An 18,036-nucleotide genomic window follows, 5' to 3' on the forward strand; every position below is an offset into this window, starting at 1 on the left:
CATCAATGACATCAACAAATGCGACAACAAATACCTAACGGGCGAAAAGACAACAAGTAGCAACCAACAAAAGAACATGCGAGCAAATACTAACAAATGTCATCCAAAAGCCAAACAAACACAAACAAAAAAGCACACACATACCTACACATATTTTTATACGCACATACATATATTATTTTTATATAAGCACAGGCTTGTAAATTGGGAAAAATAAACGAATTTGTAATAAAAGTAAGTATATAGAAATATATATGTATCACATACAATCGAGCAGGCCGATTTGCAGGGAGCCGACAAATGGAAAAATTTTGTATGCAGGAAATGTTCTACGGTTCATTCTAAGAAATTTGGCCAAGAGACTATGGGCCTAAAACCGGTTTCAAGCCAATTTCTTTTCAGGTGAAGTTTAGTTTTTCGGGATTATAAAAATTTCTTCGTCAGTTTTTGAGATATCCTAATAAAGTTTAATACATAAATGTATTTTAACATTCTATTGATCATTGGTCGAAATCGGCCAGATCGGACAATTACAAGATGCTTTCCAAAGTAAACAGGACTTAAAAAAAACAGAACAAGGGATTTTTTCGGCAAAATCAATTTATTTTATTCAAAATAGTCTCCGGCTTCAGTACAGCTTTTTGCATGGTCCAAAAACATGTCGAACGAGTGTTTTAAATCCTTGGCCGGTATTGCCGCCAGTATGCCGGTGCGAGCCTTTTGAATGGCCTTTACGTCTACAGAACGCTTTCCTTTCATAGGCAAATACATTTTTCCGAAAAGGAAGAAGTAACACGGTGCCATATCAGATGAAAACGGGGAGTGGTTAATGGTTAAAGTGTGATTTTTGGTCAAATAATCGGTCACAAGCGTCGATGATGAGAGCAATTTTTGGTCGTCAGTCAATTTGTGCGGAACAAACCGTGCACACACCTTTCGTAAACCCAAATGATCGGTAAAAATGCGATAAATCGATGTTTTGGAGATATTCAATTTCATTTCTATTAAGTTCAATGATGATTTCGGCTGATTTTCGATGAATTCACGCACAGTCTCGATGGAATTTCTGGTGATCATGGATTTTGATTGGCCCACATGTTGATCGTCATTTATGTCCTTACGACCACTTTGAAAACGTTGAAACCCCTCGTGCACTCTGCTATTGGATAGGCAATCATCGCCATAAACTTGTTACATCAATTGAAACGTTTCGGTAAAAGTTTTACCAATTTTAAAACAAAATGTAATGTTGGCTCTTTGTTCGAAGCTCATTTTCGCTCCGATAACACAAAAATACTGACACTTAAAACGTAATAACTTGACTTCCAATCTATGAAATGAAATCTTATTCTCATTGAACAATCAATAAAGATAGCAGATTCTAACGGACTAGTCGACTTATAGATGGCGCCGCCAGAGGGCGCTAGATTCAAAGAGTCCGGTCTACTTTAAAACGCACCTTGTATATCACTTATCTCCCAAACAACTGCATATTCAGATATTTTAGTATCGGCTCTGCAAGTATGCAATGCAAAACCAGCTGGAGATTACGATGATTTCAAAACCAAGCTGGGAAATATTTTGCTTTTTATGAATTTTGAACCCTCTCGCGGACTTCACACTGAGGTGCTTCGTATTTAAATATTAGTAAATATTATTTTATAGAATTTTTATTTAATACTTGCAGATTTTTCGTCCTTCAGCTATACTTTAACTTTATTCGCAGCACAAAATTCGATGAAAACATCAGTCCAAGCCAATTTTTACAATTAACATTCAGTGATATTTGATGTACGAGTAGAAAGTTGAGGAGGTGCAGCATTTATTTCAACGTTCAGTTACTTGCTTCCGAATTGTGAAATGTATCGTATGAGCAACCAAGTGGACTTTCAGGAAATGTAGATGCCTTGAAGTGGAAATTTCTTAAACTTTAGAATTGTGATTATAATTACAGTTTCTCTCAACAAGTTTGGGAACTATATATGTATATAAAAATGTTCATAATTTTTTAATAATTTTAAATAAATTCGGATATAAATCGTCAAGTTCCACTAGAAGGCATAATAAATTTAAAGGCTTCTTCTCTCTAGACAAAAACGAAAAAACTATACAGAAAGTAGCAAAACTTTAGCGCTTTTATTAGCTTATTTTAGAGGCTCTTTATATGTCCTTACGTTCTTTTCTAATTGGGAGCAATTTTCAGCATGAACTAAATAACAAACCAGAAAGATAGTAGAAGCTGGCATGTCTCTTTGAAATCTACCAAACTTATGTATTAATTAAACAATTTTTTAAAACACTTCTGTTCCACTTTTTTCTAAAACATATTGCATGTTATGACACGCCAACAGCAAAAGCCACACAAATAAAAACAACTACACATGTAGAGGGTTGCCAACATAGAAAACAGCTGCAACATGAGCTGCGCTGGTTTAAGCGAAAAAAGTGTCATTTATGAAAAAATTTAAAAAAGATAAACATGCTGGTTTCAAACGGCATACACACACACATACATGTGTGTGAACATATGAGTGTGTATGCAATAAAGTCACTGTCAATTACGAGTATATTGTGTTCGCATTTATTTTTCATAAAGTCGAACATTTTATTGGCATTTTATTTGGATTTTAATGCTCATGTTTTGTTAACAAACACTTTGCGGTATTTTGGAAAATGACAATATTTTGCCAATTATGCGCATAACCGCAACGGCTCGATGTTCAAATAGCTAATACAGTTATGCAAACAATTTCAAGTCTTTATTTGCATATGAATAAAAGACCACACACAAACACACACACACAATTATATTTCTGTATATGTATATGCATAAATGTAAATATATACAAGTATAGTTAGATATACATATGTACCGTATGTATGTATTGTATTTGCTTGCTAACATGCTGACTTTATGCACGTGATTTATTGCAGTAGGCACATATACATATGGACAAACATATATGTATGTTATATAATCTCTCTCTTTGTATTTGAAATTGATAATTTTGAAATTATAATAATGCTTTGATATTAATTGGTTTTAATTTTAATTATTATTATATGTTTTGCATATTTTTTGTGTCCTAAATTTGTCAAAAGGCGAATAGTTTGAGAAAATTATGCATAGCTCCCCATAAAATTACTGAACAATTTCTGCTAAAATTAGTAATTTTGCTTAGGCAGCGAAAGCAGCACGATAACAATCAAATCTGTTGTTGTTTTTATGCAAATTTCATTATTTACTTGTTCATATTTAAATCCTCAAGGCATTTGTTTGAAACAGATTTTTATTAACAACGTGTGTTGCACACGAAATTATGTAACTGTGACTAATTTTACGAATTTTGAATAAAAAATAATATTAAAATTTTCCTTCACCAGTGAAAGTGAAAACAATGTCAACAAACAGAAATGGGTTGTTCCATGGGTTGTTCCATGGCATATACCATTATATAAATATTTAACGAAAAATGTATCAAAAAACGTTTACTGACCGCAAAGAAACCACAACACAAACTAATATTCAATAGCGAATAACCTAAGCCAGCAATGGTAAAAAATATATTTATTCAAAATATACATTAATATCCTTAAGCCCCTTTTTTTAATCCTTTTAACTTTTTTCCTATTTTTTCTTAGATCTGCATATATTTAAAAAAATCCTAAATGTAGCCAAGACTCTCGCTTTTTTATAATGTAAACAATCTTATAAACAAAGCAACTAGTATACAATTAGGCGCTTTGGTAGATAACAATTCGCATGATTTAAGAGGCACAAAGGTTATACTTTTAAATATAACATACTAAAATATGAAATCGATATCTTTTTACTCGAAGACAAATGATCCACTCACTATCACAATTTTTTATGCATTTCTGTATATAGTTCTCCATGCAAAACCCTACCAGTTTTCTATGTGAACAAAAATTGAATTTTGGCAAGCCAAAAGAGAATTTTGGGTAAAATTCAACTTTCTCTCGAGCAGAAGAATTTGAAGTGATTTTTTTCATCGATTTAAAAAATCACTAAGAAAAATATTGCTTAAAATAATAAAAATTCAACGGTTAATGACTTTGAAACGGTTAAGATTGCGAATTACCAAAAAAAAAACAACATTATGTGGAGCAATCTATTTTCTAAAAAATCTTTCAATATCTGAAAGCAGATAGTTTTTTAAGTAGTTGGAAGCAAGATAAGATAAAGAGAAGGACCTTGCCATTACAATTACGAGCTCTCACTTTGAGAAATTTTCTTAGAAGTGTCTAAGAACCTATTTTCAAGAGTACCAAGCGAAAATAAGTATTCGTGTTTTTTACTCACCTTAAGAATTTCACAGCAATTGTATTCACAGTATGTTATTTTTCAGTTTTCGAAATTCACTTTTTTAAGGTGGTGTATAAGTAGGTGTGCCCTTTTAATTAAGACAATCATCCTTTGCAGCATTAACACTTCGGAAAGTGTTGAATCATTGATAATTCTCAAAACTGATTAAAGATAAAACCTTTCTCAACAAAATCTCGATCACATTGGTATCTATGTCATATATTAAATACTATTTTTTGAAACTCTTAATCTCTTTTTAGCTATGCGATTCTTCTCTTCAAAAACACTGAAAAATAAGTGAATAATTAGTATCGAACGAGGGCTCAAATAGTCTAATGTCTTGCTCAAAATATTTCAGCTTGCAGTCAGAAAAAAATTGATATTTTAGAAGTGCAAAGAAATGGCTTCACCGACCACACAGTAAAATTAAAAATTAAGAGTTTAGTTTTTAAGCTTTAAAAGAACTTCTTTTCTACAGTTTTTTTGGCTATAACACAATGTTATTTTCATAAAAATAAGTTTTTCAGGATTTAGATAAATATTTCCAAAATTCCATAGACACCTAAATGTAGGCAACGTTTTTAAGATATTTTAAAAGTTTTTATACTAGTACAAAAAACAGTAGCATACAATTAGGCAGTTTGCTACATACATTTTAATTATCTACAAAAATAAAGAACTTTTTTTCAAATTTGCAAAATGGAAAAGTAGTTTGATATTAAGTAGATATTCTAGTCTAGAAATTAAAAAAAAAAAACATTTTTCGTATATTTTTAAAGTTCAGCTATATGTACGAGAATAAGCCGACAAGAGATTTTTTTAAATCAAATTATGTGTAGATATTTTTATGATCCAGCATCCATACTGGTACAGCCGGAATTGAAGCTTCATAAGCGCTTTTCTAGAAACTACTTTTTTCGTTGCAGTCGCTACAATACCTTAAGTTCATCAGCCAGTTTACATAAAATGTGACAAAAATATTCTTTAGATATCTCTCTATCCCATGAAGCAATAAAAAACTAGAAGCTGATATTTTATTATTTAAAAAAATTACGCCAAACTTAAAAAATTAGTGAAAAGGCGACATTCAAACTACTCTATCAATATTTTATTTTTCAGTTGACCACAAAGGTCGAAGGCAAAGCGACGAGGATTCTTTTCCCCCCTCTAATTCATGGACGCCTAACTCAATGAAAAAAATATATCTTTTTTAGTTTGTCATCACATCCGCCAAAACACTGGGAAGAATTTGTACAAATTTGAAATTTTGATGCATTACTTTAATTATAGCGGTATATTGATATATAACGGTAGATTGATTACTCTATATTTACAACAGCTTACCATTTTTGTTCTAACGCTACTAAACTATGTGGACAAGCTCAAAAATACATATACCAAAAAATATGAACTGATTTCTTCATAAAAAATTCCAAAATTTCATGCAAAAGGCATGAAGGAAAGTCAACAAACAAGCAATGCATCATAATAAACAAAAATTTGTTGCGCTCCGCACGCTTCTGATGCCACAAACAGATGCGATGTTGTCAATTCCCTCAACACCTGAGGCAGAATTTAGCGGTGAATATTTATTTTGAAATTATTTTTTATATATGTACATTTGTAACTGCTAAATTTGCTGAGATTTAAATTTCGCTTTTTCATGCATTTTTAAATGAAATCAAAAAATTAAAAAAATGTGTAAAATACACGCCAATAAGCGTGTTGTATGTCAGTCAGCTTGTGTGACCATTCACTTTTGGTAAAAGTCACACTAACCACAGCATTAAACTGTTGTGGTCGACGCGACCAGCAGGAGTTCTGGTTACACGCAACACATCTGTACTGAATTTGTAACTATGTATGTATGTAAGTATGTATGTTTGTTTGCATTTGAATGTGTTAATATTTACACGTACACACAATCACATTTTTTTTATAATGCCATGACACGGATACGCATTTTTTATAGAGAAAATTTTTGAAATAAAATTGAAAAAAGTAAACAAAAAAAATCAAAGAAACTAAAAAAATAAAAAAAAAATTTAATTTTTTTCCAATTTCACGCATTCATATTTTTAATGCAAAACAAAATTATTTCTGCAAAAACGTAAAAAAAATCTTAAAAAAAAATCACAAAAAATAAATTTAAAAAAATTAAAAAAAAAATGATTTTTGATTTATGTGTGTGTGCCTATGTCAGCATGTATACTTCATCGCCTCAATTTTAGTTGAATTTAATTAGAGCACGCCATGTATTATGTACGAAGCGCGCTGAACATTTATCACTATTCGCATTATGCTTATTATTTTGAGTTATTTGTCCACCGTTAGCTTTTATTAACGTTTTATTTCACATAATTTGTGGCAATAGCCGGTAAAATGCCTGACAGACAATATTTTATGCGATGCATTTATGAAAATTATCAACGCAATAACAATCATACACACTTGTACATATAAATATATATATACATATTTACAATATAAGTGATGATACGCCTGCAATTGTAATTATTTTTATTTTATTTTCTTTAATTTTTTTTTTTATTTCGCTTTTCTACTTTTTTTAAAACCTCGAGCGCTCGCGCCTGTTTGTATTGTCTACTTTATGCTTCTTCCGCTTTTTGTGACGCTTGACCACAGATCGCAGCGTTGACAGAACAATGCACAGCCGCACACATACACACACACGGATACACAGACACACATGCATACAAACGCATTGAAACGGCAGGAACAATTAAATTAAGTGCCATCATTTAAATGTTTTATTATGTGTGATGGTGACACCCACACGCCAACACATGCACACGCACGAGCAATAATACACACACACACACACATCTACGCATGCAAGCGCACGCTGCCACACTCTATTTGCTGGTTAATATGATTAAGTGCGGCGCATGACGCGGACAAAAAAGCGCGCACACGGCCAACGGATGACAGCTTCAGCGCACAATTGTCCAATACACACACACACAGACACACACATTTATGCGTACCTGCATGCGTGCATATGTGTGTGTGTGCTTTTTGTTTTCGCTTGTTTTTGCATTTTCATTTGTTACATGAAAAATTAGCAGGACATTGTGCGCGCGCTCGCTGGGGACTGCTGCCCGTTGTCATTATGGCGCGGCAAATTGGACGGCGAAAACGGTGTAAAAGTAACGGTAGCAGCGGCAGCGCTGGCAGCAGCAAGTCGTGCGACATTAAAAAGCGCCAATTAAAGGTGCGGGCGGCATGAAGACAACGACGCGTCGGCTGTTAATCACGTAAGGCCGGTTAATTAAAAAGAAGTCAATTTTGTTTGTTTACAGATTGTCGTTTAATAAGTGCGGTGCTGGGTTCGAGTTCGGCTGGCGGGTTTAAATGTGCATGTGTGCGTGTGTGTGTGTGTGTGCGGGTTTAAGTAGAAAAACTCAAAACTGAAGCACTTTGATGAAGGTAAATTGATATTGGTATTGCGTGTATTTAATTATCGATTTTGGCGAAAATAATTCAAGTTCAAGCTCTGAGTAGTTTTAAAGCAATAACATATTGGAAGCTTAAAGCTCAGTTAAACTTGGTTAGCATGAGTTGCGCACTCGACTACAAACGCGTAAGCGGTGTCTATACCAATAAAAAATATTAATTCATTGATCATTTAATAAATATTGATTCACTACATTCATTATAATTAAGTTAAGTTAGTCTGGTAGACTAATGGGTCACGCATAGACCAGTTTTGGTTCATTGCAATTCCAGATAGAGTTTTGATTTTGTGTTAGTCAAAAGTTTCATGAGAGCATAGTTTAAAGAAAAATCGTTTAAAGGTATCAACTTTGGTTTAAATACATTAAGAAACTTTTATAAAATAATGTTCTCAAAAGCTTAATTTTTGCATAGTAAAAATGTCACAAGCATCTTAACCTCAAGTAAAGTCTTTTATTAAATTATTATTAGAATAATTATTCATACTCGTATCTTTAACGTATTGATTTTTATACAAAAAAAAACTGAAAATAAATGACATAGGTACGAGGAGATTATTTTTGAATAAAGGGATAAGGAAATTTTTTCATAGATCCGTTTGCACGTTCAAACCTCTTTGAGTCACATTCAGAAAATCTAAATAAACAAATTCAAAATAGTCTTCGCAAAATGAATGTACGGCCAAATAAATTCATGTTAACTTGCCATAATATAAATAAATGTTGGACTTCTATTTCCTGTACACATTAGTCAACAAATGAAATTAAAAATACGTGACATACTGGCCAGCTCAGAGCATTTATTTACTACCTATACTTGTATTTTCGCTTAAGAATTCGTAAAGCATATCAGAAGCAAAAAATATTTCTTCGCTCGGGAGTGATTAGTCGCCGCTGGTGAGCCTATGAGTGCGCGTCAAATAAAAGTATAATTTTAGTTTTGCTTCATTTCCTTCAAAGTAAAACTGAGTTTTTCTACAGTTTTAATAAATTTGCATTTTTAAAGTGAATTTCTGTTATGGTGAATATTTTTTTGTTCTATCCTTAATGAAAAAATGCAGAAACCTGAGGAAATTTGAAATTTAATTGTTAAAGATAGGAAGAGGGGAAGACGTGCAAGACTCAATACGGTGGAGGTTCAAAACCCAAAATTTCCATACACGCTGAGCGAAAGTTGCTGAAAATCCTAAAATATTATTGACAGAGTTGATCGAAAGATTTGGTTTGATGTTTTCATTAGTACAATGCAAAGGAAAGTACGTATATTTGGTTTGAAGGACCCATTGCGAATAAGAAACAAGACAAATATAAATATTCCAACCACATTTTGGGATTAAGAAACTTGGTCCGATCAATCCAAATTCGAGTTAAGGAGTTCAAAAAAACGTAAGCGAGTGTGAAATCACATTACATACAATCATCAGTGAAGAATGGAATAAAATTTGTGTAGGTAATTTAGTGGAAATCGATAGATGAATAACGGGTACTTCATATGTTGACTTTCTTACCGAAAATTTAACGAAAAAAACTAATTTGGGATTGTTTATTTTCCAAGAAGATAATGACACCAAACACACCTCTCGCCTGGCTACTCGCTTTATCAAAAACTAAACTGAACAGCCGAGTCACCGGATTTAAATCCAATTGAGCATTTGTGCTCAATTTTGCTTTACAAAAAGCAGCCGTACAAACTTGCAATCATTTTTCTTAGAGATGAAGAGTTAATAAGGTAATATTAATTTATATTTGTTACTGAAATACCTATATAAATACTCGTATTATATTATTGTATGAATTACTAATTATTTATTTTAATTAATCGAAATAACGTCTGTGAAATTAAACTTTCTTTTGATGCCTAGTGTACAGTACATTTGATCGTTTTCGTTTGCTGACAACAGCTGATATTATTGAATTTTTTTGGCGCCAACTTCAAACTTAACCACTTTATCATTACATATTTGAACATCTGATATAGTAAGGCTAGTTTGCAAAAATTGTTCTTTAATTTTTTTTGGATATTTTTTGGTTGGTGCCCTATTGTTCTTACAGAACGAAGTTTGCTCCGTTGCAGTAACGACTCTGATTTGTTTATCAAATGGCAAAGAAGTTATTCATCTTTGACACACCCATCAAACTTTCCATATTACTATTACTTGCTTCGGTCACTGCAAACTTGAATCAGTTTTTTGCTTAAAGGATGAACCACTTGCCCAAAATATGGCCAAAATTATTGGATCAAAATTCAGAATATATAATTTTCATAAATCTTGTACACAACAAACCCCTGATTAACGTGCACTTAAGAAAAACGAAACTACTTAATGCTGGACCTCCATAAGCTAAAAGCCTAAATGTAGGCAACATTTTTTATTTATTTGCAAAAGTTATAGTCTAAAAAAGGAAATTATTATGAAAATCGGAGGTTTTCGGCTTGTAAATATATATTACACCGGACTTTATATAGTATGAATTTTTACAAGTACTCGGGTTTTTGACTTGCCAAAATATTTACAATTTATAATTAATTTGAGTCTGTAATATAACAGAATCAATATGATTGTGCAAAGCAAAAAGATTTTTATAGACTTAACTTACTTAAACACAGGAAATCCTGTAAATGTTATTAAAAAATAGAGCAAGCAAAATTAATATTGAAATAAATTGATGAATTTTACTTCTTTCATAAAAAACTTTATACGATTCTTCGTTGATAACCTTCATAGAAGTGATGTCTTGAAAATTTCTTTCGCTCGAAGCCTGCGTTATTTTTCTTTTGTTATTTTTATTACAATATACACTTCCTTTTGATGATAGTTCTTGTTCAATACGGGATTTTAAAAGATTGGCAATTGTGCCAAAAAATATACATTTTTTATTATTATATTTTTTCTTGACACACACATATTGTCGAATTTTCTTCAAACTGTTCATAAAATTTATTTTTTTTTTAAGAACGGCAACGCGTTTTTTATTAGTTACACAATTTGTGCGAAACTAGATAGCGGATAAATTCAAAACATATTATTTTTATTTTCTTTAACAAAAAAATAGAAAGTAATACAAACAAAAATTATTTTTATTTAATAAAAATAAATTTAACAAAACACTAAACTAACTTTTTAATTTAATCAGGTAGTATAAAAAAATACTAAACAAAATTCAACAAAAAAAAAATATATAAAAACTAAATTAACAAAATAATATTAAAAAAAAAATATTAAATTAAGAAAATGATATCTTAAAAAAAAATGTATTTTTAATTTTAAAAAATTATTTTTATTTTTATTATTTTTTTAATATGTATATCATTTTCTTATATAAAATAAAATAAAAAAACTTTTTTAAAGATATCATTTTTTTATTTCTTCTATTTTATTATTATTTTTTTTTTTAATTTTATATACCATTTTTTTATACTACCAATATAATAAAAAAGTAAGTTCGAATTTTGTACTGCTCTTAAATGAAGTGAAATGAAAAACTGTATCTCTGCATTGTCTTTAAATCTCTATAAAATTGGTAGAATAATAAAATTTATTGGTCCTTAAAGGTTGAAAAATAAAAAAAGTGTCAATGAAAGTTTAAGAATTCACAAACATCTGCTATGAAAGTCGTGAACTATTTTCAGTCCCTAGTATTCAACCACAAAAGTTCGAAAACCTAAGCTGAAGTCTTAAACACAAGCTTCAAGCATAGTTTATCATTAAATTACTTATTCTTCTTTTTTTGCCCTTTTGTATTATCCAAAGCTTGCACTCCAAACACTGAGCACATAAACACTGAAGACATAAGCACCAAATAAGTGTGCCTCCTTTCGTATCCAATGCAATCAATCTATTAATTAAAGTGTTTTACGAACTCTCAGCTGTAATAAAGCACGATGGTAAATAGCACAACAGCAGAAAAGGAAAAAGTAACAACAACAGCAACGGTTTCAGCTTCCGCAATCAACAAAAAGTGAATGCAAAAGTTTATCAAAAAAAAAACAGGAAAACTAATACAAAAACAACAACAACAACGACACTCACCAGTTCAGCAGCTTTTGTGTCGGTTGCAAGTATGTAGTCCTCATGAAATTTTCCTCAGAGACGCAGGTTAATATTTAAGTTGCAAAGTTCACCTGTTGTTTAGCGTTTACACTGTGTTCTCACTTTTGCACTAAATTCTTTCCTTTTTTGTTTTTTGTTCTGTTTATTGTATTTTTGTTTTGCTGTGCTGCTTTCGCACTTGTTTCAGAACTTCTGCAGCAATTTCTTTTGTCACTTCATTTGGGGATATGGCTGGCTATGTTTTGTCAGTGTCAGCAAATAAAAGTTGCAGTCGCTGGTGGCAAGCACTTGGAATGACAATTAGTTTACACTATTGTTGGTATGATACTTTTTAATTTTAAGTAAAATTTTGATGTTGTTTTTTTTTACTTAAAACATTTTATTTTTGTTATTGTTGTTTTTATTTCTGAATTTTATTTATTTATTTTTATTTTGTTGAAATTGCTTTCGTAAGTGTAAAACACTGCTTGTGAAAAGTCGTTTGCTGCAGCGTCGAGTAGCTGTGAATTATTTGAATTGCAGCGTTGCCTACATTTAGGCGCTTTGGTGCTATTTCGCATAAATTACAGCACGCCAGCGTACGCCAACTGTAAATAATTTAATTTACACGCTATGCACACAAATTACAACCACAACACAAACAAAAACGCACATGCAAGCTAGCCTCTTGACTAAGTGTTAGTGCGTACTAACGCTGACTGCGCGTCGTTTACTTTGCTAAGCTTGCCGCCTGAAGCCGTGCGAGTATCCTTAAAAAGCGCTTGAATGAGTTGGCGAAAATGAAAAACGAATTGAATTATGGCGTAAATTGTAAAAATATGCGTGCCAAGTCAGCGCAGCGCCAGCGTCAGCACCAACAAGGCAAGTAGTAATAAGAGGAGAAACAACGAATATTTTGCACACAAAATAGCAGCGAAATAGAAACTCGTTTTATGCTTATTTTTTGTTTTTATTTTTGACTCGTTCTTCTTTTTTGTTATTGTTTTTCTTTTTTTTTGGCTTTTGGCGTTTTTATTTTTTGTTTTCTTGCGTTTTGCTGTTGGCCGTTGTTAGTGTTGTTGTGGCTGTGTTAAATCAGCAACACAAATTTCGTTGGCTCATGAAAAATTCACTGCACTACGCACACACACACACACACACGCGCGTTTAGCAACAATTTCGCTTGGCGCACCAGCAGTTACTTGTATTTACTGTACATATGCATGTATATAGCGATGTATATCTTTGGCTATGTATGTTAGTAGGAATGCGTTTTGTGCGCTAAATCAGAAATATCTGCTTGGTGGAACTGGAGCACTCATACGCCCTGTATTACACGCAGTACAAACATTAACACTCCGCTATGTCTATGTGCGTGTGTCTGGCCAATGTGTTAGAGCGTTAATTTGATTGTACAATTGTTGCTATTACGTATGCATGTAAGTATATAAGCAGTTGTGAGCTAATAAAACGCGGCGCAACACGAAATCTCAACGAAAATACGCTTTTCTATTATACACTTGTGTTCACATTGGCTTGTATGTATGCGTATGTGTTTGACAGCACTTGGTAATGTGTGAAATTTTACTCGCCACTGCAGTTGCTAATAAGTGGGGAGGATGTTGAAAATGTGTTATTTACGGAAATAGAACGCGACACTTTTAATTGCAACGCTTGCACGACAATATTTAACACTTTCGTTTAAACGTTTTCCTTACACTTAACAATTAAGAGTTTTAATTAATGGTAATTTATTGTAATTACTTGTAATCAATTGTAATTTATTTTTAAATAATAGTAATTAAAGTAATCATTTCTACTAAACTCACACACATCATCAAATCCACACTTGACTGCACTCACGCATTAGAATGCACACAAAACACGCACGCACGCACGCTACGCAGCACACATACATGCATACATGCGTGTGACCGAGTAAAAATTTAAATGCCGTACTTATTTAAGGAAATTTTGCTCTAAAGCGCAATGGCAACAACGCGTACAAGCGACGTATTCGACACTAACAATCGCAACGTTCCGGCGTGAATGAGCCACGGCTGCTCAGCAACCAACAAATGCCTCGCAACTTCGTGCCCTACCGATGTGCTGAATACGCAAGCCGTGCAAAACGACGTGCGCTCGGCTCTACGTTCGAATATGTTCGACTCGTGGTGCTCGAAGTGGAATTGTTCGCCGCACAACCAACGCCAACACTACATACACACATACATGTATATGGCACGCATGGAAGGAACGTACCCAACAACAGCAACAACAAGAGATGTAGCATCAAAATACAACACGCAATTGTCGTCGTCGTTGCCGTTACCGTTACCGTCGCCTTTGCCTTGTTCGTCGTTGAGTATGACGATGAGTTTAAGAGCGACAAAACCGACAGGATGAAAACTGAGCACAGCAGCTTAGTTATAAATGCCAAAATGCCAACTGCAATCCTCAGGATAACACACGAAGAAAATGTTGTACGAGCCAACGAACATATTTGTTCTTGTTGTTCACGGTTTTTGCTTTTACAGTTACTCAACACGCATTCGGTGTAAAGGTTCGACCAATTCCGGCTGTTAACGAATAGCTGCAACCAACTGCATTTTCTGTGCCTGTACGTATGTATGTATGTGTGTAGGCAAGTGGGTAATGTGCACGAGCGCCATGCAGGAGACACAGGCACCGCAAGCGAACCAAAATCGTTACCAACTTCACTTGCACTCTCCAACTCAAACAGACGCACAACAGCACGAGGCGCTACAATGCATCGTATGTACGTACGTATGTATGTATGTCGTGTGGTCCGCTCGTATAATGGCAGTGACCTGACACACTAGCGAGTGCGGTGCTGCTGCTGCTGACGTACGAGTGAGTGCCATTAACTGAGGGCGCAGCACCGTCGAAATGTGTAGGGAAAATCTCAATCTCAATTTGCCAAAGTAGATAATCTCTCGTTATAAGCCACGACAATGGAATGTATGTGTGTGTATGTTTGTATGTAAGCTTTATGACGTGCTCGTGGGATTGAGGTGGCCGTAAGCCACCTGTTTCGACCCGCAGCACATTACAGTTAACATAATTCGTAATGGAAACTGTTAGTCATTACTAGAAATTAACAAAAAATATTCCGTACACCGCCTACTTTATCTTATGACAATACATCTAAGTATATGTAAACCTACCACCCACACTCTCCCTATAAGTTACTGCGCTTTATTTGTTGCACTACCGCGCTTTACCGTTACGTATGTACGCAAGTTTCTATGTTGCACTCGCTAACGTGTGGCAACCATTCGCTTTCAATCGACCGTCTACACTGATTTGTAGTTTCGATTTCGCATTGCGAAAAGCGCTCGTTGATGCAACAGTTTGAAAACGCCAACAAAGGCAATGAGGCGGGGACACAGATGTTGAACTGTGTCAGGCAGCCGAAACTAAAACGAGAGTAATGCGAAAAAAGCGCGTTGCTCCGAAAACCGAACACAGCGCTCCACACTGGCACACCGGGGAGAGCGCATGAGAGTGTGCTCCGCGTTGCCGAATGCGCACGCTAGTACCCTTCAAAAGGACAAAGCAAACAGTACTGCATACTTACAGGCGCGCATCTTGACTTCTTTTGTGTGGTGAGTTTTAGTAGCTCCATTAGTGGAGTTAACAGTTGTTGGGAGTGAAGCAAACATATTTGCAAAGGTTGTTGAACAGACCTCCAGTTGGTTAAGTAACGCTGCATTGCTACATATCGTTGTGGTTTGCATATTCTTGATTTAGTAATGCTAGTCAAGTTTTTGCAGCGGAGTGGTTGTAAAAGAAAGGTCACGAAATCTGAATTTTTTATCATAGATGATTTATTAGTGGAGTTAGTATCTGCTTAATTACATTGATGACCTTGTTTAGGCAACAAAAAAGCTAACACAAATAAAGTGGACTGTTAACAACAAATAAGTAATTAAATTACTGCAAGTTTTTTTAAATAATAATGCGAACATTAGCATAAACAATGTTATACTCTGCGAGCACATTGATAGAGTTTACTTCCAACCACACATATCATTCTTTTGTGCTTGTCATCCTGTTTATTAGTACATATTCCCCCTAAATGGAGGGCACACTTTATTATTTTTTAAGTAATAAAAACATGCAATGCCATTTTTTGCTGTTGTTTGGCCTCTTGCCTCCCCCTCTTTGCGACTTCCGCGATGTAGTGGTTAGAGGTACGCATTACTGTTATATACGCATGACGGTGAAATATATCCGGAACTTGACAGTCAATGACAAGGCGCTGCGCCTTTTTTAAAATAATTTTTTTAATACGGCAGAGGTCAGAGTCGGCTAACTAGTTATATGTATTTCCAGTTAAGGGACGACTTAAAGGTATCCACAGCAAATGGGATAGCTGGCTCGGGCAAGTATCTGGTTGTGGTGCATGTTCTAAGAGCAGCAAATCCTTTGGAGTCGCCGAATACTACATCTTTCAATATCAATAATCGTCTGCAAAATGGCAAATTAAATAATCTCTTTGAGTGGTCTCTATTTTTCCATAAAAATATTGCCATAACCAGCCCAAATGTAGGCAAGATTTTTTGATAAATTATAATTTTGTCTTTAGTCCACATTCACCGTAACTGTAGGTAATATTTTATTTTGATAGCTGATTTGATTGTTGATTTCAACAACAGGATATCGTTTTGGCCAACATGTCCAACTTTTATCGATACCTTAATTAAACTTATTTAAGCTTGTATATTTGTAGAATCCAAAACCCAAATCTTTTACAAAAATAATTAAAAATGTCGAAAAGTATTTCCTTTTTATACAATTTTTATTGCTTTCATTACTAATTAAAATTCCTTACAATAAATAAATTGTTCGCTGATATTTGAGCAACTATTGAACTGACCTCTGTTTGCCCTGCATTTGCATTCTGTTTAAGTTTACCGCATTTGGCACTCACGAAAATGTTGGCGATTTACAAAAAACTCAATGGAAATATTTAACATGAGTTAAGAGACAAATACTGTTTACAAAATGAATTTAAATTTCATCGTTATTCTCTCTGTTAGCAGCAATCAGCTAACAATTACGCTAGAGAATATTAATGTAATCAACATTTGCTGTTACAAAACAGTACTGTTTACTTAACATTCACAGAACAACGCTTAAATTTTTTACGATATTAAGTTAATCGTAAAACTTTTTTCTCCTTTAGATAAATGAAAAGCTAAAATTTAAAGGAAATTTGCTCTTAGCCTGCCATTTGAACTCTTTTAGGTGTTAAAACTCAGAGGTGAAATTGATAAACTATGTAAGTATACTATATATTGAAAATATGTGTTATAATGTTAAGCTAAAAGTGGCATTTTTTAATATAAAGTATGTAGTAACATTTATTATTGTGGTAAATAAATTAAATAAGCATAGAGATAAAGGTAAAGTAAGCACAGCTGATAAATATCAAAGACCATATTTTTACGTAGAAAGAAGAACTTACTTTTATGTATTTTCAAATGCATCGTCAAATAATTTACCGCCTATATTGTATGTAGCTTGGGTGACAAACGACTTATTTTAGTAACAGAGAAGAATCATAATAGAGAGGTGTAAATGCTTACAGTCACACTATGGATGAACAGTGTTAAATTTTAAGTGAGAATACACTTACTGTGTAAATTTTCTCACATCTCGTATTTTTTTTAACATGAGCAAGTAGCTGTTAGCAGGCGTTGACTGGAAAACTACTTTTAATCGTACGTTATAGCAAATATATAGGCTTTCTGTCCTCAACTTGACTATTGTGAGAATTTTCACCATTGAAAAGCTTTCTGTAGAAATTGACATTAAGCAAAAATCGTAAATATATTTGAAATTTGATGGTGAATTACTCCCATATGACTTTTAACGGTTGCTAAAAGGTTGGTTATTGCCATCGTCAAAGTATTAATAATATGAAATGAATCGTTTGGTGAACACGTTTTTTCGAATATATTTTGTTCACAACCACCTAAGAAATAAATTTTGATCTCAATATGAACTTGGAGGCAAGTAGGAACTTGTATAGTCCTACATGAGATAAAGTCTAAGCGCAACCAAAATTAGCTTAAGCATTCTTTACTTAGAACTTGAAATAATGTACCGAAATTGTACGTCTGATTGTTGTTAAACACAACCACCTCCTAAAAGTTTTAGCTTAATATTGCCA

At 33.4% G+C, this 18,036-nt stretch overlaps 1 long non-coding RNA gene across 4 annotated transcripts in view; it reads right to left on the reverse strand.

Moving 5' to 3' along the window:
- Window positions 1-14,992, reverse strand: part of LOC125776249 (uncharacterized) — a 206,031-nt gene extending 191,039 nt beyond the window's left edge. For all 4 annotated transcript variants that reach the window (XR_007421540.1, XR_007421541.1, XR_007421539.1 and 1 more), the window contains exon 1: window positions 11,835-14,992. This is a non-coding gene — a long non-coding RNA (uncharacterized LOC125776249). The remainder of the gene's footprint in view (window positions 1-11,834) is intronic.
- Between the last annotated feature and the right edge of the window lie 3,044 nt (window positions 14,993-18,036).

Source organism: Bactrocera dorsalis, chromosome 2, assembly GCF_023373825.1.
Source record: "Bactrocera dorsalis isolate Fly_Bdor chromosome 2, ASM2337382v1, whole genome shotgun sequence".
Classification (NCBI taxonomy): Eukaryota; Metazoa; Arthropoda; class Insecta; order Diptera; family Tephritidae; genus Bactrocera; species Bactrocera dorsalis.